The sequence below is a fragment of the Monodon monoceros genome, unplaced genomic scaffold (genome assembly GCF_005190385.1).
Source record: "Monodon monoceros isolate NGI ecotype Baffin Bay Population unplaced genomic scaffold, NGI_Narwhal_1 Super_Scaffold_21, whole genome shotgun sequence".
NCBI classification, from domain to species: Eukaryota; Metazoa; Chordata; class Mammalia; order Artiodactyla; family Monodontidae; genus Monodon; species Monodon monoceros.
The window spans coordinates 143,633,384-143,658,585 of NW_021703778.1; the positions used below are offsets into that span (position 1 = coordinate 143,633,384).

Below are 25,202 nucleotides of genomic sequence, written 5' to 3' on the forward strand. Positions count from 1 at the left end.
AGAGGTCAAGTAACTTATCCCAAAGCCACTTGACTACTAAGGGCAGAGGTGGAGGTGGAATTGAGGCCAGGTCCTTCTGTCTCCACCACGCTGAACTGCCTTCAGGTGGGGACCAGTGGGCGTGATACTTTCATTCTTGCTCCCATAGTATCAGTCTGGACTAGAGAGATTTGAATGAATTCTACAAGTCCACCCTGCATCTTTGAGTTGTCCCCAGCTGCTTGGCAGGGACTGTGATTTGTGTTGCCCTCTAGAGGAAGTATGGAGCAACGAACTCATAACTGCGCAGCATCCCTAGGAGCCGGAGCTGATTGTCCTGAGAGGTGGAAGCAGCTGGGGGCAGCAGTCCTGAGAGCTCCACTGCCAGCCAGAGCAGCTCACATGGGCAACCCGCACCACAGGCAACGATGAAGATCCACTCTAGCAGTGCCAACCACAGCCACCATGAGAGCACAGCAGGAGGTGCCTTTGAGAAGAGTCCACCCTACCAGCATAAGTTAGGGTTGCCCTTGATATCTGAGATGGGCTTGTGCAATGGGGGTGAGGGGAAGGGGCAGGAGAGGTGAGGGGAAGGGGCAGGAGAGGTGAGGGGAAGGTAGAGACCATGTTTAAAAGGGCAAAACCAGTGGGAATGGAGGGAGGTTCAGGAAACATTTTCTTTTCCAGGAACAAAAGCTTCTTGACCAGGAGCATAGAGACCTCTGAAAGAGGATGATGCCTCAACACATAAGTGTTTAGTCAAAAGGGATGGGCCCTTGGCCTTATCCTTTTGCATTTAAAGAAACAGAAGTCCAGGAAAAGTAAATAATATTAGAGTTGAGTTTGAGTCCAGAAATTCACACCAGAATCCAAGGTCTAGTAGATCTTCCTCCACTTCACAGGGTGATCATTTCTCTGTGTATCTACAGAATAAATTTAAAAATTACATGTATTGGGGCTTCCCTGGTGGCGCAGTGGTTGAGAGTCTGCCTGCCGATGCAGGGGACACGGGTTCGTGCCCCGGTCTGGGAGGATCCAACATGCCGCGGAGCAGCTGGGCCCATGAGCCATGGCCGCTGAGCCTGCGCGTCTGGAGCCTGTTGCTCCGCAATGAGAGAGGCCAAAAAATACCGCAAAAAAAAAAAAAAAATTTACATGTATTGTCCTCAGCCATTTCTCATACCTGAGTAAATGTACTCATCACTACCCCCAAGTAGAAAGAATCAGTGATACGGAAAGAAACTTTTAAAAGTTTCATCTCTAAAAAACAATTTAGGATATTCAGGGTGAGTGCTGAGCTGTTTTAAGGTCCTGAATATACTTGAACCATCAGCATTATTCATTCTTCTTTGCTCTTCAATAAAGGCTAGGATGGCTTTAACGATCCAGCTGTGCTCCTTGGTATGCCCACCGAAGGACACCCTCGTTACATATGTTCCCCGCCCTCAGGAACACGCCAGGTGTGATTTCTCTTGCAGAATCTTGCTGCGCTCTCCTTGGATGCCTTGAGGCAGCTGCAAACTCAAGTGCCCCTGCAGCTCCTGGGTCCTTGTGAATGTCGCCTCAACTCTGGCTGGCAAGGGAACAAGCCAGATGGTTCTAGGAGGCCTCAGCCCACAACTTCCAAGTCACGAGCAAGTCTCTTTTCATTTCTAGGGATTTTAAAAAGACAAGGGAGTGGAGAGAGACCTTTTAATTTTCCCCACCTTCTTTCCCTGACACATCCTCGACCATAAAATCTGAAGAAAGGAATAAAGAGACAAGGGTGAGTGGAAGGAAATTTCCACCTCCTCAGAGAATACTCAAGTTGTTTAAAAGGGCAAAGAGCTCCCTGAAAGGAAGTACTATTGAAGGGATGAATAAAAATATTTGAAATGATCCAAAGGTGATTTCTTTTAAAAATGACTGCTGGAGTAACATGTGCTGATACCTACATAGAAAAGGATCAAAAGGATGGGTGAACCAGGACTTTCAGTCCTCCTGGAATTTTTATGGAGCCCATGTTAATAAGAAAATCATCAGAAAGCCAGGAATAGCTTGAACAGCTCAATGGAGTATGTTTCAAAAGAAGATACCTATGAGAAGGACAAGAAAATTTGTGATGGCGCTTTCAATTAAAACGTTATTTAATGTGACGTATCAGCAGCTATAGGCTACTGCCTCTCACATTTATAACTCTAGTTCTGACCTTTTCTCTGACCCATGGATTTCTAAATATCATGCTTTAAGTGTTCTATAACCTCTTAGGTGCAAGTTTGAATATGTCTCTGCCTTCTGAAAATCCTTCAGTGGCTCCTTATTGCCTATAGAATAAAGCCCGAGCTCCCGAATGTATCACCCAAAGCCCCTTGTGACTGGTCTTCATTCTCTCTAGCTGACGTTGGTGCCTAAACCCTGGATTGTCTCCCTGCCCCAGGCCCCCATGTCTTCATGGCTTCAGAAGCTCAAGGAGGCTTCCTAGTAGCAACATGCTTTCTACCCTTTCTAAGATCAGGTAAAGCCAGTTAGCGATTTGGCCACTCCATCAGGATGGAACCCTAATTCTCCTTTGCTATTGAACTTTGTTCATTTATTCCACAAACATTTATTGAGTGCCTTGCTTGTGTTAGGAACTATGCTAGAAAGTGGAGATCTAAGAGGAAACAAGACACATATCATGCCTAAGAGTTTATATACTGAGAAAACTATGTGTATTAGTTTCCTATGACTGCTATACCAAATTACCACAAATTTAGTGGCTTAAAACAGCACAAATCTATTGTCTTGCTGTTATAGAGGTCAGAAGTCCAAAGTGGGTTTCACTAGGCTAAAATCAAGAAGTCAGCAGGGGGGCTTCCCTGGTGGTGCAGTGGTTAAGAATCTGCCTGCCAATGCAGAAGACATGGGTTCGAGCCCTGGTCCAGGAAGATCCCACATGCTGCGGAGCAATTAAGCTCGTGCACCACAACTACTGAGCCTGCACTCTAGAGCCCGCGAGCCACAGCTACTGAAGCCCGCGTGCCTAGAGCCTGTGCTCCGCAACAAGAGAAGCCACTGCAGTGAGAAGCCTGTGCACCACAACAAAGAGTAGCCCCCACTCACCACAACTAGAGAAAGCCCGCACACAGCAGCGAAGACCCAACACAGCCATAAATAAATAAATAAATAAGTCAGCAGGGCTGTAATCCTTCTGCAGGCTCTAGTGGAGAATCCATTTCCCTTGCCCTTTCTTGCTTCTGGAGGCCGCCTACACTGCTTGGCTCATGGCCCCTTCCTCCAGTGTGAAGCATTTCAACTCTGTCTCTGATTCTGCTTCCATGGTCAGTCCTACTTCTCTAACTCTAACTCTGACACTTCTACCTCCCTTTTTTTTTTTTTTTTTTTTTTGTGGTACGCGGGCCTCTCACTGTTGTGGCCTCTCCCGTTGCGGAGCACAGGCTCCAGATGCGCAGGCTCAGTGGCCATGGCTCACGGGCTCAGCTGCTCCGCGGCATGTGGGATCCTCCCGGACCGGGGCACGAACCCGCATCCCCTGCATCGGAAGGCGGACTCCCAACCACTGCGCCACCAGGGAAGCCCTACCTCCCTTTTATGATTGCATTAGGCCCACTTGGATAATTTCAGGATAATCTCCCCATTGCAAGATCTTGAATTTAATCACATCTGTAAAGTAACTTTTGCCATGTAAGGTAACATAGGCACAGGTTCCAGGCATTCAGACATGGAGAGCTAGTCTGCCTACCACACACTGCTAGCCCTTTCACTTTGTCTTTAAAACAGCACTGTTTGCTCATTCGGCAAGCATGCATCGAGCTTCTACTATGTGGCACGCACTGTTCTAGGTGCTGGAAATGCAGCGGTAATAAAGCAGACACTCTAGATGAGAGGTAGGCAGTAAACCGGCAAACAAGTAAACACTATCTGGGGGTGATAAGGACTCCAAAGAAGAATAAAGTTGGGTGAGGTGCCTGGGGAGTATGAGATTGGGGGGGTTGCTATTTCATAAAGAGTGACTGTAACAGTCAAGGTCCAGTTAGGAGAATAGAAACCAGTGTTGGTGATTCAAAAAGAGGGAATTTAACACGGGGGAACTCTTACATAGGTGATGGAAGGGCTGAGAAGCTAACCAGGATGATGAGGTAACCCAGAGATTCTTAACACTAGAAAGTTGCTATCACCCTTAGCCTAAAGATATTACCAGAGCCTGGGGAAGGTTCTTACCCAATACAACCTGGGGCCAAAGAGGAGATGTATCTGCTGCTAAGACACTGCCTGAGGCAGACAGAGAGGTGGAGGAAGGTCTGCCCCTTTATCTGGCCACATTCCTCTCCCGCTTCTCAGTGGCTGAACCCAACCAGCTAGAGGCACCAGACAAGGAAGCCTGGGAAACACAACCCATGGGGGGTCCACTCCCAGTAAGATATCACAGGAGGAAAGACAGCAGCTAAGAGCAAGACAACAAATGACCAACACGGTTGCCTTGGAACAGACACCTCAAGGAACTCAGAGAGTGAGTCATGTAGACACTTGGGGAAACAGTTTTCCAGGCAGAGGGAACAGCAAAAGCAAAGCCTGGAGGCAGGAGAGTGCCTTGTGAATTCAAAGAACAGAGAGATGCGGGTATGGCTGGGAAGGAGAGAGGGAGGGTGGGAGGAAGGAGATGAGGCCAGAGCTCCAGACGGCAGTCAGAGAATGAACAGCTTTCCAGGCCAGAATGGGGACTTTGGCTTTTTCTCTGAGTGTGGTGAGAAGGCCTGGAAGGCTTTTGAGCAGAGAAGTGACCTGATCTGAGTTGCTTATGCTCCACACTCTGGTTCTGTGTGTAGAATAAAATATTGAGGGAAAGGGCTGGAATCAGGAGACCAGATAGGGAAACTCTTGTGATAATCCAAGTGAGAAACGGCTTGAATCAGAGAGGGAGAGTCGTGGTGGGTAGAAAATGACTGCATTCTGCACGTATTTTGAAGGAAGAGCCAACAGAATGCATTGCTGGTCTGATGTGTGATCTGAGAGACACAGAAGAATCAAGGACAACTCTAAGATGTTTGCTCTAAACAAAAACCTCTGAATCTCTGGTAGGGTACCCTTAACTGAGGTGGGGAAAACTGAAGGAGGGCACTGGTTTGAGAGGATTATCTGGAGCTTTCCAGTTTTAGACATGTGAAGTTGGAGATACCAACTACACAACCAGTTGGAAATGTTGAGTCAGAGATGGATGTGTAAGTCTGGAGTTTGGGGAGGCATCTGGACTGGAGATGTACATTTGGGAGTTGTCAGTATATGGATGGCATTTAAGCTACAGGACCGGTGAGACTGCCATGGACTAATAGGAGACCACAAAGAGAAGGTGTCTAAGGACTGAGTTCTGGGGACTTCTGTGTTTAGAGATTTGATACTGAGAATGCCAGAAAGGTAGGAAAAGAATCAAGGCAAAAATTCTTTTTTTTCTTAAACTTGAATTTATTTATTTATTTATTATATAGAAAAACAATTTTTAAAAAATTTTGTTGGAGCATAGTTGATTTACAATGTTGTGTTAATTTTTGGTGTACAGCAAAGTGATTCAGTTATACATACACATGTATTCATTCTTTTTCAGATTCTTTGCCCATATAGGTTATTACAGAATACTGAGTAGAGTTCCCTGTGCTATACAGTAGGTCCTTGTTGGTTATCTAGTTTATATATAGTAGTGTGTGTATTTAAATCCCAAGATCCTAATTTACCCTTCCCCCCCCACGTTATTTATTTTTTAAATTTAATTATAGTTGATTTACAATGTTGTGTTAGTTTGAGGTGTACAGCAAAGTGATCCAGTTATATGTACATATAGTGGGCTGGCCAAAAAGTTCGTTTGGGTTTTTCTGTAAGCTATTACCCCAGTGAACTTTTTGGCCAACCGAATATAAGTATATGTATGTATATATACATATTCTTTTTCAGATTCTTTTCCCATATGGGTTATTACAGAATATTGAGTAGAGCTCCCTGTACTATACAGTAGGTCCTTGCTGTTTATCTATTTTATATATAGTAGTGGGTATAGGTTACTCAAGACAGACTCTTAATCCAGAAGCCATGTGAAGAAATTGTTTCAAGGGTAAGAGTGATCAACCTCTCCCCAGTGGCTGAGAAGTTGGGTGAGATGAGGATAGGAATTGCCTACTGGATTTAGCAATGAGGCAGTCACTAGGGACCCTGAGAAGACCTGTTTCTTCTGGAGTGGTGGGCGAGAATGGCTGCTCAGAGAGGATTCAAGACAATGGAAGGGGAGGAATTGAAGATAGCAAGTGTGGAAAAACCTTTTGAAGAATCCAGTAGCGAATTGAAGCAGAGGGAGATATGGAATCTATGAAATGTTTGATTTTTTACCAGGCAGACATTACAGCATGCTTGTAAGCACTCAGAAACAATTCCATAGAAAGGGAAATTTTCCTGATGCAAGAGAGAGGTGACAGTTGCTGAATCAATGTCCTGGAGTCAGAGGGGATGGGACGGGTACACAGGTGGAGAGGTTAATCTTGGCTAAGAGCACTGAGAGTTTATCCTAAGTGCCAGGAGGACAGAAGAGTACATGCAGACAGATGCAGGTGGGTTAGTAGATAGAGACGTAGGGATGGAGTGTGTGCTACGTTCTCTTCTGGTTGCCTCTATTTTACCAATGAAAGATGCATGGCGGTTACCTGTGAGTAATAAGCAGGAAGTTTGATGGAGGAGGAGAAGGTATGAAATAGTCCTTTAGAAGAGTGGGAGGGTGGACAGGAAGTGTAGTAGCTTTGCTGAGGAATGTTCGTTGATTATACAGTAGTTGATGTTTTAAACATGTAATAAATACTGTAATGTAAATGGGAGAATGAGGTGTTCTAAGAAATCTAGTATTCAGGTCAATAGAATTATATCACCTAGGGCTGAAACAATCAAATCCTAAAAGTGAAACAGCACTGGATATAATTTAATCTTGGATGATTTGAGGAGGACTTTGGTCCTTCTTTATGATTGAGTCGTTTCTCTGAATATTGGTTAGTAATGCCCTGTAGCGGTATAGACAATAACAGGAAGTTCTGAACTGATGATAACAGGCTGGGTAGACCAGATTTTAACTGTAAAACATGCAAATGTGAATCGATGTTTATAATATTAATAAAAACATATATTTTCCTTGCTTGGTAGGCCTTTGTGTCAAAATTCATTCCATATTTGATATGTTAGGGTGCATTGTTGAGTAGAAGTGAATAACCAGAGGAAAGTGAATTCAACTGAGCTTTAACAAACTGAGAAGTTAATAGGGAGGGAGCTCGTATCAGAGAAAAGGTTACATGTCCCTTGAGCGTGTCGGGGAGGGGGCTGGGCAGAAGTGGATAGACAGCCAACAGATGGAGTGGGCAGGAAGTGGCTGAGATCTAATCTGTGCTTGACAAACTCTCTAGTCTCACTTTCCCTCTTCTGCTGCTCCTTGTCTGCTATTTTGAAACCCCAGGAAGGTCAGGGAAGATGCAGACAGAGTGCCTTGACCCAGAGAACCAGGTAGTTGAAACCTCAGCTTTGGTGGATTTTGCCTTTTATTTCCTTCAGACATACTGTTGAAAGTTCTGCCACCAGTGAGGGGTAAATAGTAGCCTACGGTCTTGAAAGAGCAGTTTTAGAACCCTAGGACAGTCTTTACTCTTCCACTATGCCTGAAGGTTAGGGAAATTATCTTTGTAATTTGAGGCCAATACCCATCTCTTGAGCCCCATAAGAAACACTGAAAAAAGTTAATAGATTTGGCTAGCACTTGGGTCAGTTTTTTCAAATGTATCAAATGGCTATCTGGGAGTCATAAAACAGGTGGTTCTGAAATTGTACTGGGTTGGTGGATACAGATTGGCAGCCATCCTTTAGGGGCAAAACTATGTTAAAAGCCGAGCCAGGGCAAATGAACAAGTGATTTACAATAGTGTGCTATGTTATGAAAGATAGCTCCTGAAAACAGATCAACAGGATTGATGGTGATGCTCCAATGTGTTTCTTTGTAAAAATTTGATACTAAAAATACCAGTCTGTGAATTTGACTCACCCTTCTTCTCCTCCTTCCTTCCTTCTTTCCTCCCTCCCTTCCTTCCTTCGTTTCTTCCTTCTTCCCTTCCTTCCCTCCCTCCTTCCTTCTTATAGTTATTTTGGTGGGGGTGTGGATGTATTTACTTTGGGTCTTTGAGTTAGCATATTTATTAAATAACAAGAAATCTGTTTTGAGTTAGTGTAAAAGTAAATAAAGAACAATGGATTCCCTTTGAAATTACTGTAACATGGTCAATTTTTAAAAATTAATTAATTAATTTTTGGCTGCGTTGGGTCTTCATTGCTTCATGCTGGCTTTCCCTAGCTGCGGTGAGTGGGGGCTACTGTTCATGGGGTGGCTTCTCTTGTTGCGGAGCACGGGCTCTAGGCGCTCAGGCTTCAGTAGTTGTGGCATGTGGGCTCAGTAGTTGTGGCTCGCAGGCTGTAGAGCACAGGCTAGTAGTTGTGGCTCACGGGCTTAGCTGCTCCGCGGCATGTGGGATCTTCCCGGACCAGGGATCGAACCCGTGTCACCTGCATTGGCAGGTGGATTCCTGACCACTGCGCCACCAGGGAAGTCCCTGTTGTTTTTACAGTTGAGACAAGAGAACTTGAAAAGCAACTTGTCAACATGTAGCTGAACTTTGTGAAACTGACCTACTGTAAAATGAAACATTTAAAAAATTCTGTTTGATGTAAAAGGAAAATATCTGTTATTTACTGGAAATTTGTATAGGTCTAAGAGCCACAGAATTTTAAAGCTATAATGACCTAACATGTGGGCTACCCCTCATTTTAGAGATGAAGAATCAGAAAGATTAAATAACTTCTCAAGGAGACTCAATTATTAGCAACACAGAAAAACTCAAGCCCTAGTTTCCTGACTTTGTCTAGTGTTTTTTTTATCACTGTATCACTATATCATTAGGTTTCTAACATAGAAACTTTCACCGACATGACATTTAAGCTTGCATGTAACCTAAAAGAATCTTTATGTACTTTTTGGGTTTCTAGTTCCAAGGGATTGATTTAAATAATGGTTTCCCCGTATTTATGTAGATAGAGATGGAATTTTTTTTAAATTGAGATATAATTCACATATCATGGAATCTTTTTTTTTTTTTTTTTTTCGGTACGCGGGCCTCTCACTGTTGTGGCCTCTCCCGTTGCGGAGCACAGGCTCTGGACGCGCAGGCTCCGCGGCCTGTGGGATCTTCCCGGACCGGGGCACGAACCCGTGTCCCCTGCATCGGCAGGCGGACTCTCAACCACTGCGCCATCAGGGAAGCCCCATGGAATCTATTTTTACTCATTCATTTTGATATCGAAAGTTTAAGCTTAACTTCTATTAACAGTATCCATTTTATTTAGGCAGTGAGTATATAAAACCCCCAAAGAAAAGTTTCTACAATCAAAAGAAGAAACAGGGGATGAGAAAATATCTTCATCCTCAACAGCATTTTGGAGTAGGTAGGATGGTATCTGAAGAAGCTTAATGATTACCTGGTCCCCCATGGTGAATAGGGTTTTTATGACACAAAGATTGAGAAAGAGAAAGGATTGTAACTCTTGAAAAATAGGTAATTCTGTGTGAACAGAAAGGGAAGGATAGTTTAGCAAAGTCAAAAGCCAAACTGTGGAGCAGAAATTCATAGTCTAAGCCTAAGTACTTTCCAGGGTAGGGTGAAAGTACTGAGGACACGTACAGCTTGTGGCGTTCATTTCCCACCATAGGCATTAAGTAAATACCTACTATGTACCAAGCCTGTGGAGGCGCTGAGAATACAAAGATGGATAAGGCAGGTCCTCAAGGAGCTCAGTCTGGTGGTGGCGGTGGTGATGGGGGGGGCGGGGAGGAGAGAGGGAGCGTACGGAGTGGGTGAGGGGTGGGGGATGAGATTAGACAGGAAGGTCGAAAAACTGAATATATGGTAGGAAATTGGGGGTTCAGATATGTGCTGACTTCTATGGCAGAAATCTGTCCCAGAATCTCTTAAATAATTAGCCTCATTTGCCAGATTTAGCCAGATATCATGACGCTGGTCTTCTCCAGATGCCCTCTCAAATAGGTTCTAGCTTCTAGCCCTTGCTTTCCCCACCATTAGGGCGTCGGGCAAGGGAGGGGGCAGGTTGCAAACGACACCCACGTTTGCTGCCTGGGCTCTCTGCAGGAGACAGGAATCCAGGGCTTTGCCGTCGTCATAGCAACTAGGAATTCTGCGGTCCCCCACCTTCCTCTAATTCCTTCCACTTCCCCCGCCGTCTGGGCTGAGCTGCCTTTTCTCTCGCGAGATTTGAGCGCAGAGCTGAGCTGCACAGCGGTGATCTCACCCGAGAGTTGGGGAGGGAGTGAAGGAGGCGAAGGAATGGGGCGGGGAGGGGAAGGGCGAGGGAGGCGCCGCCACCGCCGGCAACTTTGTGAGCGAGTTCACTGTGTGCGTGAGCGAGTGAGCGAAAAGTCAGAGCGGCGCTGAGTCTCCGGGAGGAGGGTCCCCGGGGAGGGCCAGGTCTGGGCTTCAGATGCCGCCCCCCCCCCCCAGCCACTCCACCCTCTCCGGCTTCCGTGGCTCCCTCCCCATTTCCTCCCCCCACCAATCCTCCCGGGCCTTCCCGCCCCCTCTGCAGTTACCTGTCCCCTCCCCCACTCGGCACGCACCTCCCCTTTCCCCCGCGTCCACCTCAGACTTTGGCCCCCGGCCGCTCAGCCACACCGCGTTCGCTTCCCGCGCCGGCTGCCCCCTCAGCTTTTTCTCTTGGAGGCAGCCGGGTGGGATGGGGAGCGCTGAGCCTCGGAGGCGGCGCGAGTGGGGACCCGAGCGCCCAGACAATAGTTGATGCCCGGGGACTGGGGCACCTCCGCCCCCACTCCGCCGGGAGCGCGGCCCCAGCCGGCTGCTCTCCAGCCTGCATTCCGCGTCCCCTTCGGAGCCAGGCTCGGGAGTTGGGCTGATTCCGCCCCCGCCTCCCCCGGGTCCCCCTCCGCTCGGCGCCCGCCCCTGCCTCGCCGCCTGCCGTTCTCCGCAGAGCAGGCGGCGAGTGAGCGCGCGCCGACCGTCTGTAAGGTTTCTTTTTTACCCCAGGGAGAGCGCGCGGCGGACGCGCCCCGGACGTGCGGCGACACCGGGAGGCCGGGCCGAGCGGTAAGTGGCTCCCGCGCCCCGGGTCCGGGCAGGGGAGCGGGGGTGCAAGACTGTTGACAGCCCGCACCCCATTTCTGGCCGGGGCTCAGGCCCAGGGCACGGAGCAGGACGCCGAGAGGCCGGTGAAAGTTTTATTTCCGATTTGGTGGCGTGCTGATAGCGCAGCCCGGCGGGGGGCGAGTCCGAGCTGCACTGCGCCCGGCGCGCGCGCGCGCGCGCACCTCGGAATCCGAATCTGCACAACTCTCCGCCAGGCGTCTGTGAGAGAGGCCCGGAGACCCGCGACCCCTTGGGGTGGCTGCGCCCACCAGGCTGCTCTCGTCTCCACCGGGAGACTCTTCCAGTTCAGTCACCTGGGTGAGCGCTTTGCAGGCTATGCCGGAGGGACAGGCCGAGAGGTCTGATCGTGAGAAAGGGGGAAGAGCAGCTCGTTGCCCGCGGGTGGTTCGTTTCTCTCCCGGGGTCTGGGGGGAGTGAAAGCCGGAGCTGCTCAAACCTGCTTTTCTTGGAGTAAGTAAACCACAAGAGGGCTGGGGAGGCGAGAAGGTACTGCAAAAAAGAAGTTTTTCTCCTTCGCCCCATCTGTTTCCAACTTCTATCCTGACCTTAAAGGGTATTTGCCAAGCTCCCTGTCGCTCCACGGCATTTCTAGGTGGACAAGTAATCTTGTTGGACAGGTTGAAATTTCATTGGGTTCACCGTTTGGAAAACATAGGCAAGGGAAATGGCTCACTTTCAAGGAAGATGTTTGAGTTGTTGATGCTTGTTTTGAAGAGAAGCATTTGGGGACTGATGGATCCTAGACTGCATTTACCTTACAGATTTTATTTATCATGACGGGTATTTGAGGCAGCACTTACTGAAATTCTTACTACCTGCTAAACGATTACATTTCTAAACTGGGAGCCAATGACGCGCTGCAAATTTTAGAGTAAAGGTGTTGACTTCAGTCAGGTTCCAGGTCTATCTGGATGGACTGGGGTTGGCGTTTCCTCTATAAGGCAAACCTTTCATGTTGAAACTCTGACTCAGACTCTTAAAGACATTGTTTTTATACTGGTACTCTGTGGGAGTTAAGTGTCAACTTTCTCTCGTTTTCTCATATGGAATATTCATCCAAGGCAAAGATTCTCTGACTTAATCTTTTGGAAAAGTACAAGATGAAGTCCTATACAATCGTTCTCTGCACCCAGTTTAGTAACTGTTTTCTCTAAAATCCTGATTTAATGACCTTCACCTTCCCCCTTCATTTTCTGAAAGCTGCAATTAAGCCACCTTTACCAGGATGAAAAAAAAAAGCCGATGGAAATAATATAGAACAGTAGAAACAGCAGTAGTCTCAAATAAAAGGTTTTCATAAAGAAGTTTATGGTCACTGAAGTGTCTGACTACTAGATGACATACCAGTTATTAACGAGAATATTAAAACTTTTTTCCTATGGAATAAATTATACTCAGGCATTAGCAATTAACAGTGCATTCAAAATGATTTGGGTGATGATTTGCACGTAAATGGTTGGGGCAAAGTAAGAGATTTTGCCAGATGAATGGTATTATGTGGCTGACAACTTATTTTCTTATCTCTTTATGCTTAAGTAAAGGAGTCCTGAAGTTGACTGTATCATTAGATTTCTCTAGTTGACTGAGAGAACAAGTTTGGCAAGTGGCTCAAGACAGTCAGTAGGTGTTGCTGTTAGCTTCTCTGCGGTTCCTGGTACTGCTCCTTGAGTTTGAAATTGCAGTTCTGGTGCAGTGAACTTTTTAGAGCTGAAGTGTCAGTATTAGTTGTGAGTTCATCGTAGGATTCTGTGACAAGGTTGACTTGAACTGGTAATAATTGCAGTAATAATTGCAAAGCAGCTCACTGAAATTCTATATGACTTTCTTACTTACTTACTTACTTATCCTGACTTTCTTAACTTTGCTTTTGCATTGAATTAGGTGTGTAATTTTGGTGTAGGTCTCCCCACCCCCACCCGCCAGCCACATCTTGATTTTTTTTAACAACTTTTAAAATACACCTTCTAGTAACTTTATTTTTTTTATTTTTTTATTTTTTAAAATTTATTTATTTATTGGCTGCATTGGGTCTCCGTTGCTGTGCGCGGGCTTTCTCTAGTTGCAGTGAGCGGGGGCTACTCTTTGTTTGCGGTGTGCGGGCTTCTCATTGCAGTGGCTTCTCTTGTTGTGGAGCACGGGCTCTAGGCGCGCGGGCTTCAGTAGTTGTGGCTCGCGGGCTTCAGTAGTTGTGGCTCGCGGGCTTCAGTAGTTGTGGCTCGCGGGCTCTAGAGCGCAGGCTCAGTAGTTGTGGCGCACGGGCTTAGTTGCTCCGCGGCATGTGGGATCTTCCCGGACCAGGGCTCGAACCCGTGTCCCTAGCATTGGCAGGCGGATTCTTAATCACTGTGCCACCAGGGAAGTCCCTCTCGTAACTTTATTGAAGTCATGATTTTGCTTGAGATGAGCGATTCTGTAAACTTTGGAGGATCTTGGTTGACTATGAGTTGGGACGTGTGTCCGTTCTTACTTTTGCAGTTTGAGTTTTTCAATACATGGCTGTTTTCTGTCTCTTTGAGCTGTGAAACAGGAGCATGAGAAGAGGCAGAACAGTGTAAGAGTATGGATTCTTTGACTCTTTCCAGTTTAGGGGAAGGTATGTAGTGATTGATGATAACATGGTTATGTGCTTCTACTGGTCTTCACTGTCCTGCTGTCATTTCTGTTGGTCCACTTCAATGTGCGTATGAAGTGTGCCTAGCCTGAAGATTTTCAGGTGATGTGGCAGATTTGAGCCTTTTGATTCACTGACCGAACTGGACTTTCTCTAAGGAAGACAAATAGACTCATCCTTCACATATAGAGCTAGTGCTCTGATATAGAATGCTTCTTTCTTCCTTTGGACTGAGATTGCAGAAGTTCATATCTCAAATTCAGAAAAAGAATTTTCCTTCATAATGTCACCATATTCCTAATCTTTTGAGATTTGTATTAAGTCAAAAGGTAGTTATTGAGTGCCTCTGTCTGGGAGGCACGCTGTCGAGTTCCGTGATTCTAGTGGTGGGTAAAAGTGTGTTGCTTGCCTCAAGGAACATACAGCGCAATGGGGCCATTTGCAGTGACCTTCCCTGGTTTGGTGTTCTGATACGCTGAAGCCCCCATAAAAGTTTTGCAGAGCAGGCAATTATTTCTGAGTTGTAACTTATTTAAATTAATTTTTTAATTTATAATAAATTTAAATAAATTATTTATTTTCGACTGCATTGGGTCTTTGCTGCGTGCGGGCGTTCTCTAGTTGCGGCAAGTGGGCCACTCTTCATTGTGGTGCGCGGGCTTCTCATTGGGGTGGCTCCTCTTGTTGACGAGCACGGGTTCTAGGCGTGCGAGCTTCAGTAGTTGTGGCATGTGGGCTAAGTAGTTGTGGCTCGTGGACTCTAGAGCGCAGGCTCAGTAGTTATGGCGCACGGGCTTAGTTGCTCCACGGCATGTGGGGTCTTCCTGGACTAGGACTTGAACCCGTGTCCCTGCATTGGCAGGCGGTTTCTGAACCACTGCGCCACCAGGGAAGTCCTAAATTAATTTTTAAAATAATGGGGCCCAGTATTTGTCCTCAGAAGGCCTGGGTTTCAAATTTTCCAGCTATGGGATCTTAAAAAGTAATCGAACCTCTTCCTGAACTTTCTGAAACAGCGTCTTTTTTTTGCAGCAGTGGGCACAATGCTTGCTTCACTGCTTTGCTGCAAAAATTATTGAGAATATATGTACGAAAGTAATTTGTAAACCATAGTCTTATTTGCAATTGCATTTTCTTGCTTCCTGATGAACAGATTCATAGATTGTTGGGTTTAGGAGGGATTTTGAGTATAAATCATTTCACCCTTCTTCCCCATTTTACAGATGAGGAAACTGAAGCCCAGAAAGTTGAAGTGATTTTTTTAAAGGCTGTAGAAGAACTAGTCAGTGATCATGCAGTGATGGGAAGGCAGGTTTTCAGATTTAACTGTACTCTTTTGCTTCCTGGTTTTTTTTTTTCCCCTACCTTAGAGTCTTATGTTAAAATTTATTTACTACCTTTTCCCCCCACTCAAGTGTTCAGTATTTATTACATGTCTAAAATGAGAAGAAGAAAAACTTAATGAAACAAAATGTACATGAAGGTTGAAAAGCCATGAAAACCACACGGATGTAGTGTTTGGTAACTCAGGTTTAGAGTTACTCAAATTACAAAGTTATGGCAAAAGACATTATGAGTTAGTTAAAGTATTTACATGGTAGAGCCTGTAGGTTGTTTTTTTTTTTAAAGGAATCTTGGTTAACTCAGAGCATAATATACTTATATGCTCTTTAGAGAAGCCAGACTTAATTTGTTGTAGTTGACCATCTTTTTTGTCTCTTCTTAAACTCATTTTTCATTTGTAAAAGAAAGTGGTGTGCCTCCCTTAGTTTTGGAACAGTGGCTTCTTCATGTATGGGTTACTGGGGGCAGGGGTAGGAGCTAGGGAGGATCTGTTAGGTGGAGGTATAATTGCACGTAAAACAGGACAGTGTTGTAGGAGCTTCCTGTTGAAAACGTGAGTGATTTCTATAGCACCACCCAACTTCCGCTGGGGTAATCTGAGCCAGGAGAGAAGAAACATCCCTGCCACTTGGGTGACTGCCCTTTAGATGAGGGACTCTCCCTTCCCCAGGAGGGTAAAGCATTATGTTATTCCTTCAGCACTCACACAAAAATTTGTGTCTGTTCCACATACAGTGCTATTTAAAATAGGGGTTTTCTACTATCCCTTTAGATCGACAGTCCAACTTTATATCCATTGCGCTTTTACTGGTTTGGTGTGGGAAATAAATTGGCCTCATTGGATTTTTGTTTTTAGTTTTCTGCTGTGCTTAGCTAATAAAGAAAAAAAAAAACAAAGCCCACACACTTTGATGGCACTTTGTTTTCCAAAGGTTTAATACAAATTAAGTTACTTATCCTCAGATGAGAGCTCATTTTTTCTTTTGGTGGGTTTCTGATGAGCTGTGGAGCGAGTCATAGAAACGTGGGAAAGAGCCCCTTTTCTTTGGATCTCTTAAAAGGCAGGTGATTTGAGTGAGGGTTAGAATAGCACGAGTGTGACTGGGTTTGTGATCAAGTGGGTAAGAAAATCCATTGGGTGTATCTTTTGAGGGTAAGGACTGGTCCACATCCATTTTCTCCTTTATTCTGGCCTGGGAGGAGTGAGGTAACCCCAGTTGCAAAGATAACATGAAAGCTTTCTCGAAAATCTAGAGAGATGACACCACCGTGACACAGAGGAATGTCAGGGGCTTCTTTCATTGGACGTTAGTCAACAGTAGTCTATTGGGGGTGTGCCACAGAGGCAGGCGAAGCTGTTTCTCTTGGCCTCCGGAGGTCTGGGATGAGAATTTTCAGCCTGTAGATTTCTAATTTGTTACTTGTCATGTTGCACTAAGTTCTCCCTCTAATTAGGATTGTAGTATGCCTAACTTTAAATTGTGGGAAGCGGGCAATTACATAATGTTAGATTTCCCTTTTTTTTTCAATTATGGAGAGGCATGAGGAGAATGTATGCGTGCTGGAGAACGTTGGCCTGGAGAGGGAGAGTTACTGATTTGTACACATACAGGGATCACTCAGAGGGAACTTGAGCCAACTGGCCATCCAACCGTGGTGGCCACTGGATTCCTTTATTCCTCTCTCCTCCTCCAAAGCCGGTCTTAGGTTAAAAATGAATTTCGCAGACACCAGAGTGAATTTTGGTTATTCCTCTTTTCTCTTTCTGTTTTTTCCAGGAAGCCTTTTACCAAAGCTACAAGTATAGTCATTGGTAGTTTTTTTGTGGCTTAATGTCTTGCTTCCTTTTAGAATGAGTTCCAAACTTCTCGGAATAAAGCTATTTAGAAGTAAAACGCAAAGGACCATGTGCTGAATGACCACGTTCCTGTAATCGAGACTTGACTGTGATCAGTATCATTTACATTGGCTTCTATATTATCTTTTTCTAATTCATTTTTTCATATTCTCAATTATTTGCCTAGATAGGGATTCTAGTTTGATATATTCTAAGCTCCTTGCATTTCCTTTAACATCTTAGTTCTCAGAATTGATCGACTATTTGTTTTTACAAATTTCTTTTCATTTCTTGATGCTTTCAGCAAAGCAACTGTGATAACTGAACTGTGGTATCTCATGCCTTCAAGAAGAGAGGGTGCTTATAAGGAGATACCTATAGGATATATAATTATACATTAATAGAATGTTCTAAAATTTTCACCCAGTTTGACTAACTTTTATTCCTTGCTTCACCTGTACATAGCTAGGGAAAAAAATGGAAAGAAGTATTTTCCCATATTTTTGCAAGAAATATAAGTATGTGACTTTTGGGAACCATATTGCCTTTTCTTTCAAAGACTTAGAAAACAGATGTTCTTATTCTTGAAATGAGGGTTAGTGTGTAGTTGATTTAACTCCCCCCTTTTCCCTAATCATACTTCTGGCTGCCCTAGCGAAGACCTCAGAAGCTTCTGCCAATATATTTTGTCAGAGTCTAACTTCTGTGTAGCTAGAATTTCATGTGTAAAGAGAGGGTGCTCTGTGTGTATATATGTTTGGGGTGGGGTTTGACTCCTGGCTCAGAATGTGCCCTTGGGAAACCTGTTAGGAGGCTTGAGACTGAATGTGGTTCCTGACCCTCATCTCTTTTCCAGTTTGAGAAATGCCTGTGATTCTTCCAAGAGTCTCAGTGTTACTTTTTTTTTTTTTTTTTTTTTTAAATTGGGATCTTAGTACTGATCCTTTGTAATAGGAAATGAGGTATAATTGCATGACAAAATAATGTTTCAGTAGATACATGATAGGTTATGGAGAGCTATAGGAGTCACAGAAAAGGCCTATTAAAAGTTAGAGCCTCAGCCTAATAATTGCTTTCGGTGGGATTGTTCTGAAGGTCATTTTCAAGGGAGCACTTTAAAATAGTGGTTTTCAGCGGGTTGGGCCAGGTGTGTGTTTGGGGGAGGGTGGAGGACCGCAGTGAACTCTGGGGTATTACTCTGGGTGGATGGGTTGGGTGGTTTGAAGAAACTCAATAGGTGATTATGTTATGCTTCTCTCCCGCCCAGTTGAGAACACAATGGCTTTTATGTCATTTTTGGATTTATGCTTGACAGTAAGGTAAAGGGAGGGCCTTCGATCATGTGTACAGTTCCCTTGATTAAAAAAGACAACTTGGAAGAAATTTGGAAATGACTGCCAGCAGGTAAAAGGGTCAGGCTGCTTAGACTCCGGCAGTGGAGGTAGAACGAGTAAATCCAACTTGGTGTTTGCATGTTGGCACTTACTTTTTTTATTGGGATAAAAAACACATAGTGTAAAATTTACCATCTTAACCATTTTAAGTATACAGTTTAGTTGTGTTAAGTATATTCATATTGTTGTGAAACAGAAGTCCAGACTGTTTTCATCTTGCAAATTGGAAACTCTACCCATTAAACAACTTCTCCTTTCCCCTCCCCCCATCCCTGGGACTCACCATTCTGCTTTCAGTTTGTATGAATTTGACCTCTTTAGATACATCATATAAGTGGAATCATGTAGTATTTGTCTTTTTTGGGACTGGCTTATTCCACTTAGCATAGTGTCCTCAAGGTTCATACATGTTGGCATGTGGTAGGATTTTCTTCCCTTTTAAGACTGAATAATATTACATTGTCTGTATCCCATTTTATTTATCCATTCATCCATAGATGGACATTTGGGTTGCTTCTACCTCTTGGCTATTGTGGATAGTGTGGCTATGAACATGGGTTTTCACATAGCTCTTTGAGACCCTGCTGTCAATTCCTTTGGATATATACTCAAAGGTGGGATTTCTGTATCGTATGGTAGCTCTATTTTTACGTTTTTTGAGTAACCTCCATTCTGTTTTTCATAGAGGTTATACCCCACCAGCAGTGTACCAGTGTTATTCCTCATCCTTGCCAACACTTGTTATTTTGTTTCTTTGATAGTGCCATTTAATGGGTGTGAGGTAATATCTCATTGTGGTTCTGATTTTCATTTCTCCGTTGATAAGTTATATTGAGCATCTTTCATATGCTTGTTGGCCATTTGCATATCATCTTTGGAGAAGTGTCTTTTCAAGTCTGCTCATTTTTTGATCAGGTTATTTGATTTTTTGTTGTTGAGTTGTAGGAGTTCTTTATATATTCTGGATATTAACACCTTATCAGATGTATGATTTGCACATATTTTCTCTCATTTTGTATGTTTTCTTTTTGCTCTTCTGTGTCCTTTGATGCATGAAAGTTTTAAATTTTGATGTAATCCCATTTGTCTATTTTTGCTTTTGTTGCCTGTGCTTTTAGCATCATATGCAAGAAATCATTGCCAAGTCCAATGTCATGAAGCTTTCTGTGTTTTCTTCTAGAAGTTTTATAGTTTTAGTTCTTACATTTAGGTCTTTAATCCATTTTGAGTTAATTTTTGGCTGTGGTGTAAGACGAGGATCCAGCTTCATTCTTTTGTGTGCGGGTATCCAGTTTTCTTAGCCCCATTCATTGAAGAGACTGTGCTTTCCCCTTTCAGTGGTCTTGGCATCCTTGTTGAAGACCAGCTGGCCATATACATGATGGTTTATTTCTGGGCTTTCTGTTCTAGTCCATTGATCTGTTTGTCTGTCTTTATGCCAGTACCGCCTTTAGCTTTTTAGATTACTTTAGCTTTGTAATACATTTTGAAATCAGGAAGTTTGAGTGACAGTTATTTTTAACTTATGCTATTGTAGGTGCTGAGAAATAGAGAAGTAATAGAGAGATTAACAATTGAGAAAACAATTCAAAGAATTTTTCATTTTTTGGAGGGGACTAGACCCACTTAAAGAATGAAGTAAGGTGATTGATTTACTTATTTATTTTAAAATTTATTTATTTATTTATTTTTGGCTGCGTTGTGTCTTCGTTGCTGTGCGAGGGCTTTCTCTAGTTGCGGCGAGCGGGGGCCACTCTTCATCGCGGTGCACGGGCCTCTCACTGTCGTGGCCTCTCTTGTTGCAGAGCACAAGCTCCAGATGCGCAGGCTCAGTAGTTGTGGCTTACGGGCATGCTCCGCGGCATGTGGGATCTTCCCAGACCAGGGCTCGAACCCGTGTCCCCTGCATTAGCAGGCAGATTCTCAGCCACTGCGCCATCAGGGAAGCCCCCATAAGGTGATTTAAATGGCAGAATGTATGTGAGGCTGTCAATCGGCAACTAGTATAGTAAGAGCTATAGTCTAGCACTTCATCGGATATTGAATCCAATGGCTTGCAAAAGCTTCAAAAAGGTGATGGGCCTTGAATTGGTCTTGAAGATTGGATGTGTACCTCAATGGGTATAAATACTTCAAACCATCTGTGTCAGTTCTATCACTGCACTAAAAGGGGGTCTTTAATGAAAGCCTCTGATAGTAATCTCAAGATTTTCAATGGGGATCAGTTATTATAAGACCCATCACTATTTTTTTTCTCGACACTCTATTGTCTTCCCCATTCCAGTCCAGTAGTTGCTGATTTGCCATTTCTGCTCACTGAATAGCAGTGGGCCACATACAGAGATAGGATACTTAGCCACTGTACGGTTTTATTTTCTAGGATGTGCAAAGAACACAAAATTAACCTGGCTGGGTTGTATAGGATGAGTTGAAGGAGAGATTGAACCCAGAACAGCAAACTCAGTGGCTGCTTTAGTAAGTAATTTAGGCTACTTAAGACATACTTTCTCACCTTCTTAATGAAACTATAAGGATATTTTGGTTGGGTGTATTACTTGAGGGTACAATTGGTAGAATTTCTATGGAGGAAAAATGTAGTATGCTTGCATATAGTAGGCCTGTAGTAAAGCATTGTTTAGTGGTGACCAAATGAATTTAAGTCTGCATGGGTGGGTCCGCAAGGAGTAATCTACTCATTTATTTCATAAGTATTTATTGACTCTCACTCTATGCCAGGGGCTAGTGGCTGCTTCAAGTGGAAAAGGACGCATGGCTCCTGCCCTCATGTGGCTGCCATTCTTTTAGTGATTGATGTGGTCCTTCTGAGTGTTCCAGTCCTCTCAGCTGGTCGGATTTTTCTTTTTTTTGCCAAAGGCCACCTGTTTTACTTTTGATGCAAAACAGTTGTCGTTGTTTATTATGAAAATAGTTCTACATTAAATATTCTTTGTGTGGAGGAAGAAAGAAACACTAGACAATTCTGCCTTTTGGTTTCCAAGGAGATCTGTCTTGGCTAAATTTACTTTATCAAGTGCTTTTCTAAGTAACAGAACTGAAGGAAACTGGCTTTAATGAATTTTGCTTAAGGTTTTCCTGAGGACCCAGATACGGTTTTCAAATCTTCGTTTCCCCTACTTCCAGGCCCGCTCCAAGAGCATCTAAACGCCTAGTTTTGGCCGATCCTGGATTTTTCCATTAATCGTGAGATCTTAAAAGTCATACACCCCTTTTGGCTCTTCATAGATTTGTTCATTCATTTAACAAGTCTTCATTGTTCATTTATTACATACCAGGTCACCTTTTCATTTGTAATAGGAAGAGTGAGGGTTGAATTCGGTTTCCTTTAAGGCCAACGGTTACAATTCTGTGAATTTATTATTGTGCTTTAGTGAGATTTAGGGCTTTTTTTTTTGCACATAGTAGAAGTGTTTTTGAAAGAGCTTAAAAAAAGAGAAATTTAGAGTTTTTGTTTTTAACTCAAACATTTTAGTGGGAAAATTCCTCACTGGTGGATAATTTTCGTATTAATTTCACTCTGATCTGAAAATAATCAACATTTTAACTCAGCTGAAAGTCTTTCCTTGTAACTGGCAGGAGACAGTGTTAAAGCTAGCCTTTCTGATGTTCCTTGTAACACGCTAGAAACTTAATTCCTGTTTCAGATGACTGGTGTAGTGCCAGCGTGTAGAGATTTAGAAATGCTTAGCACCTCTTCTCCTAGGTGCTCAGTTCTGTGTCTTTTAGAGCCCTTGTCATTTATGTGTGAGGTGGTCTTGAGGTATGGTGACATCATGTCACACGGAAGATCTGCGTCCCAGTGCTGTGATAATAAGCTGACAGTTGCCCATGCTGCCAAATCCGTAATACTCAGATAACCTAGTGTGAGATTTCATGGCTTTTTTCTTTTTTTAATCTTTATTTATTTATTTGGCTGCGCCGGGTCTTCGTTGTGGCATGGGGGCTCACAGTTGCAGCATGCATGTGGGACCTGGTACCCTGACCAGGGATCAAACCCGGGCCCCTGCATTGGGAGCTTGGAGTCTTAGCCACTGGACCACCAGGGCAGTCCCTTCATGGCTTTATACAATGATATTTTTATTTTAATTTGTTGTTAGAAATTTGACATAGTATTGATGATGTGTTATGTGAAGGTTCAGTTACGCAGGGTAAAATTTAAGAATTTTCTCTCATGTGGATTGTTGGCTGTTATAAATCTGGTCTCCTGTTACCAAAAGAACATTGGAAGATTTGTGTAGCCCTGGCTCTGTGACTGTGGCCATTTTTCCTTCACTTACTAGTCAGCAATATTCAGTAAACACCTTCTACATGGCAGATACCGTCCTCATCCTGGATATACAGCAGTGAGCAACTCTGAGTGATAAGGGAAGCCACTGGGGGGTTTTGATCTGACGTATTTGAGAATAGAATGAGGGTTTGGTCTGACATAGTTTTAAAGGACAGAACTCCATTGTGGGGGCAGAGGTGGAGACAGGGAGATATTAAGGGTTCTAGCAATGACCTAGGTGGGATGTGATGATAGCACTGGTGGAGGAGATGAGAAGTGCCTGGATCCTGGACTCATCTCAAGTGAGGCTAACATGACTCACAGAAGGGTGAATGATATGCAGTGAAAGAAAGAGTGGAGTTAAGGGGAACACCAAGGTTTTTGGCCTGAGCAACTGGAATACTGGTGGTGCCAGGTATTGAAATGGGGAAGGCTTGAGGACCAGGTTTGGGTGGAGAATTGAGCTGATTGGTACATGTTGGGTATGAGGTATCCGTGGGTGAGGTCAAGTTGGCAGCTAGGCAGGTCCGTTAATCCTCACGAGCTGCAGTTTTCTCATCTGTGTGAAATGGGGAAAGTGTTTGCCCTTCTCAGAATTCTTGAGATCAAATGAGAGAAAAAAAGTTCCAACTTCTAAAGTAATGTCCCGTTGTGATGGTATTATTTCTGGAAAGTGGACTGGTTTCCATCTTAAATACTCTGTGGAACTGCTTAACTCATAGGCCAGAATGTATTGTGGAAAGTTGGCATTTTCCCTCCAAAGGCTGGTTTTCTCTCTGGATAGATGGAAAAGCTTTTTCTTTGTTCTGTTCTGTGATTCCTGAGCAGCTTTTGGGAGAACTTGGTATTTTGGTTCCCTCTGGGGTGTCAGAGGGCTTCACTTTGTGTGGAGCCATTGGGGCAGTACGTGGTGTGTGGTACCAGACTCTCCCCTTAATAAACATGGCTTCAGGCCAGAGTGATTTTATTTACGTGGGAGGATGTTGTAGTAGGAAAAAACCCTGGCTCTTTCCTTTCTCAAAGTCTCTATTATTTTATGCTTTCCATAACTTGGATCAGTTAACAAATAGGGTCTAATAGACCATATTTATTAGGGAGACCATTCTCCTTGTTTCCTGATTCAGAATGCCTAGTTACATATTCCTAGGTGTTTTGATTGCTTAAAATTTTCTTCTGGGCAGGTGAAATATGCTAAATATATATTTGAATCCACTGAATTAAAATTCATTTAAGATTCAAGTAAAAGTGTTGAAAGCATCAGTCATATTTCAATCAGTGATATTTTGAAGTTATTACATGTCTTTCCTTGGAGGTAGTAGCAAATGGTTGTATCTTTGAAATGCAGTATTTGCTGATAATTGATACCTTCTCAACAGTTAGATGTTTCTTTAGGAACATCTTCAGTCAATAGATAGGATGGTGGTTCTCGGTTCTTCGGATCCATAAGGCATTTTGAACAGAAACACTACTACTCTTTCTTCACTGCCCTCCTGGTTTCATCCTTGGTTCACAAGATTTAGTTGGCATCGGCGGCGTGTGTTCATTGCAGGTTATGTGACGCAGAAAGAGAAGGTAAAGCCATTTTAAAAGGGTGCCTTTGAGAGCCCGACACATGTAGCGAATGTAACATTTGATGAATAACTGACAACGTTTGGGAACTTGGTCTAAAAAATATTCTGGGTGTTCAGTGGAAAGAGCAGTAATGGCTTTAACACTGAAGCAAGGCGTCGGGGGAACAGGAACTATGTTTTTCAGTAGATATTGTGGAGGAGAAATTGCTTGGGTAGTTCTCTGGTGTCTTTCAAGTAAGAGGACATGTCTTTATGGTAGGGCTTTTCTCAGGTCCTCAGATTTATAAAATAAGTTGACCCATCTGCTCAATAATTGTTAAGTTACGTAATCTTTTTGCTTTTCATTGAATCGGCTTACTATATGTTATTTTATTTCAGCTTCTAAGAAACTTAACTATAGGTATTCAGTACAGTATCACTTGACATAATTGTCTGATAAAACCCTAAGTCTTTGTCTTTCCTTTTGAAGTACGTTTTAGAAAACTTACATCAATTGTACGAAATAATTTGAAAGGTATCTATATATTTAATTCTGTATCTTTTCCATGCCGAATTTTTTTCTCCTAGGAGGAATACAACTTACTAGACTTTCTAAAATCTTTTAGGATTTCCAGATTGCCTAATGGCTTTTTATTTGAATTCTAGTCTAATAATCATTTTTACTGGGGAGATAATCTCTAAGCTTCTGAAGTCATAGTACCCATTTATTGCACTCCTAAGGTTTTTTTCTTTTAATAACCTTTACTGAGTTTTAATTCACTTACTGTACAGTTTTCCCACTTGAAGTGTATAGGTCAGTAGTTCATAGAGTAGAGTAACCAGCACCATAAACAATTTTAGAACATCTTCATCACCCCAAAAGAAGCTCCAGCCCATTTGCAGTCACTCCCCATTTCTCCCCAATCCCACCCCACTTCTCCCCAATCCCACCCCACTTCTCCCCAATCCCACCCCACTTCTCCCCA

At 43.6% G+C, this 25,202-nt stretch overlaps 1 protein-coding gene across 13 annotated transcripts in view; it reads left to right on the forward strand.

Annotated features, from left to right (window-relative positions):
* The first annotated feature begins 10,388 nt into the window (after window positions 1-10,388).
* SIPA1L1 (signal induced proliferation associated 1 like 1) overlaps window positions 10,389-25,202 on the forward strand; it is a 377,878-nt gene continuing 363,064 nt past the window's right edge. For 9 of the 13 annotated variants that reach the window (XM_029239492.1, XM_029239493.1, XM_029239494.1 and 6 more), the window contains exons 1-2: window positions 10,404-10,502; window positions 11,076-11,135. The gene's annotated coding sequence lies outside the window, so the exon portion shown is untranslated. Of the gene's footprint in view, window positions 10,503-11,075; window positions 11,136-11,432; window positions 11,493-11,527; window positions 11,646-25,202 lie in introns of those variants that run through there. The other 4 variants (XM_029239481.1, XM_029239487.1, XM_029239482.1 and 1 more) reach the window with 4 other exon arrangements.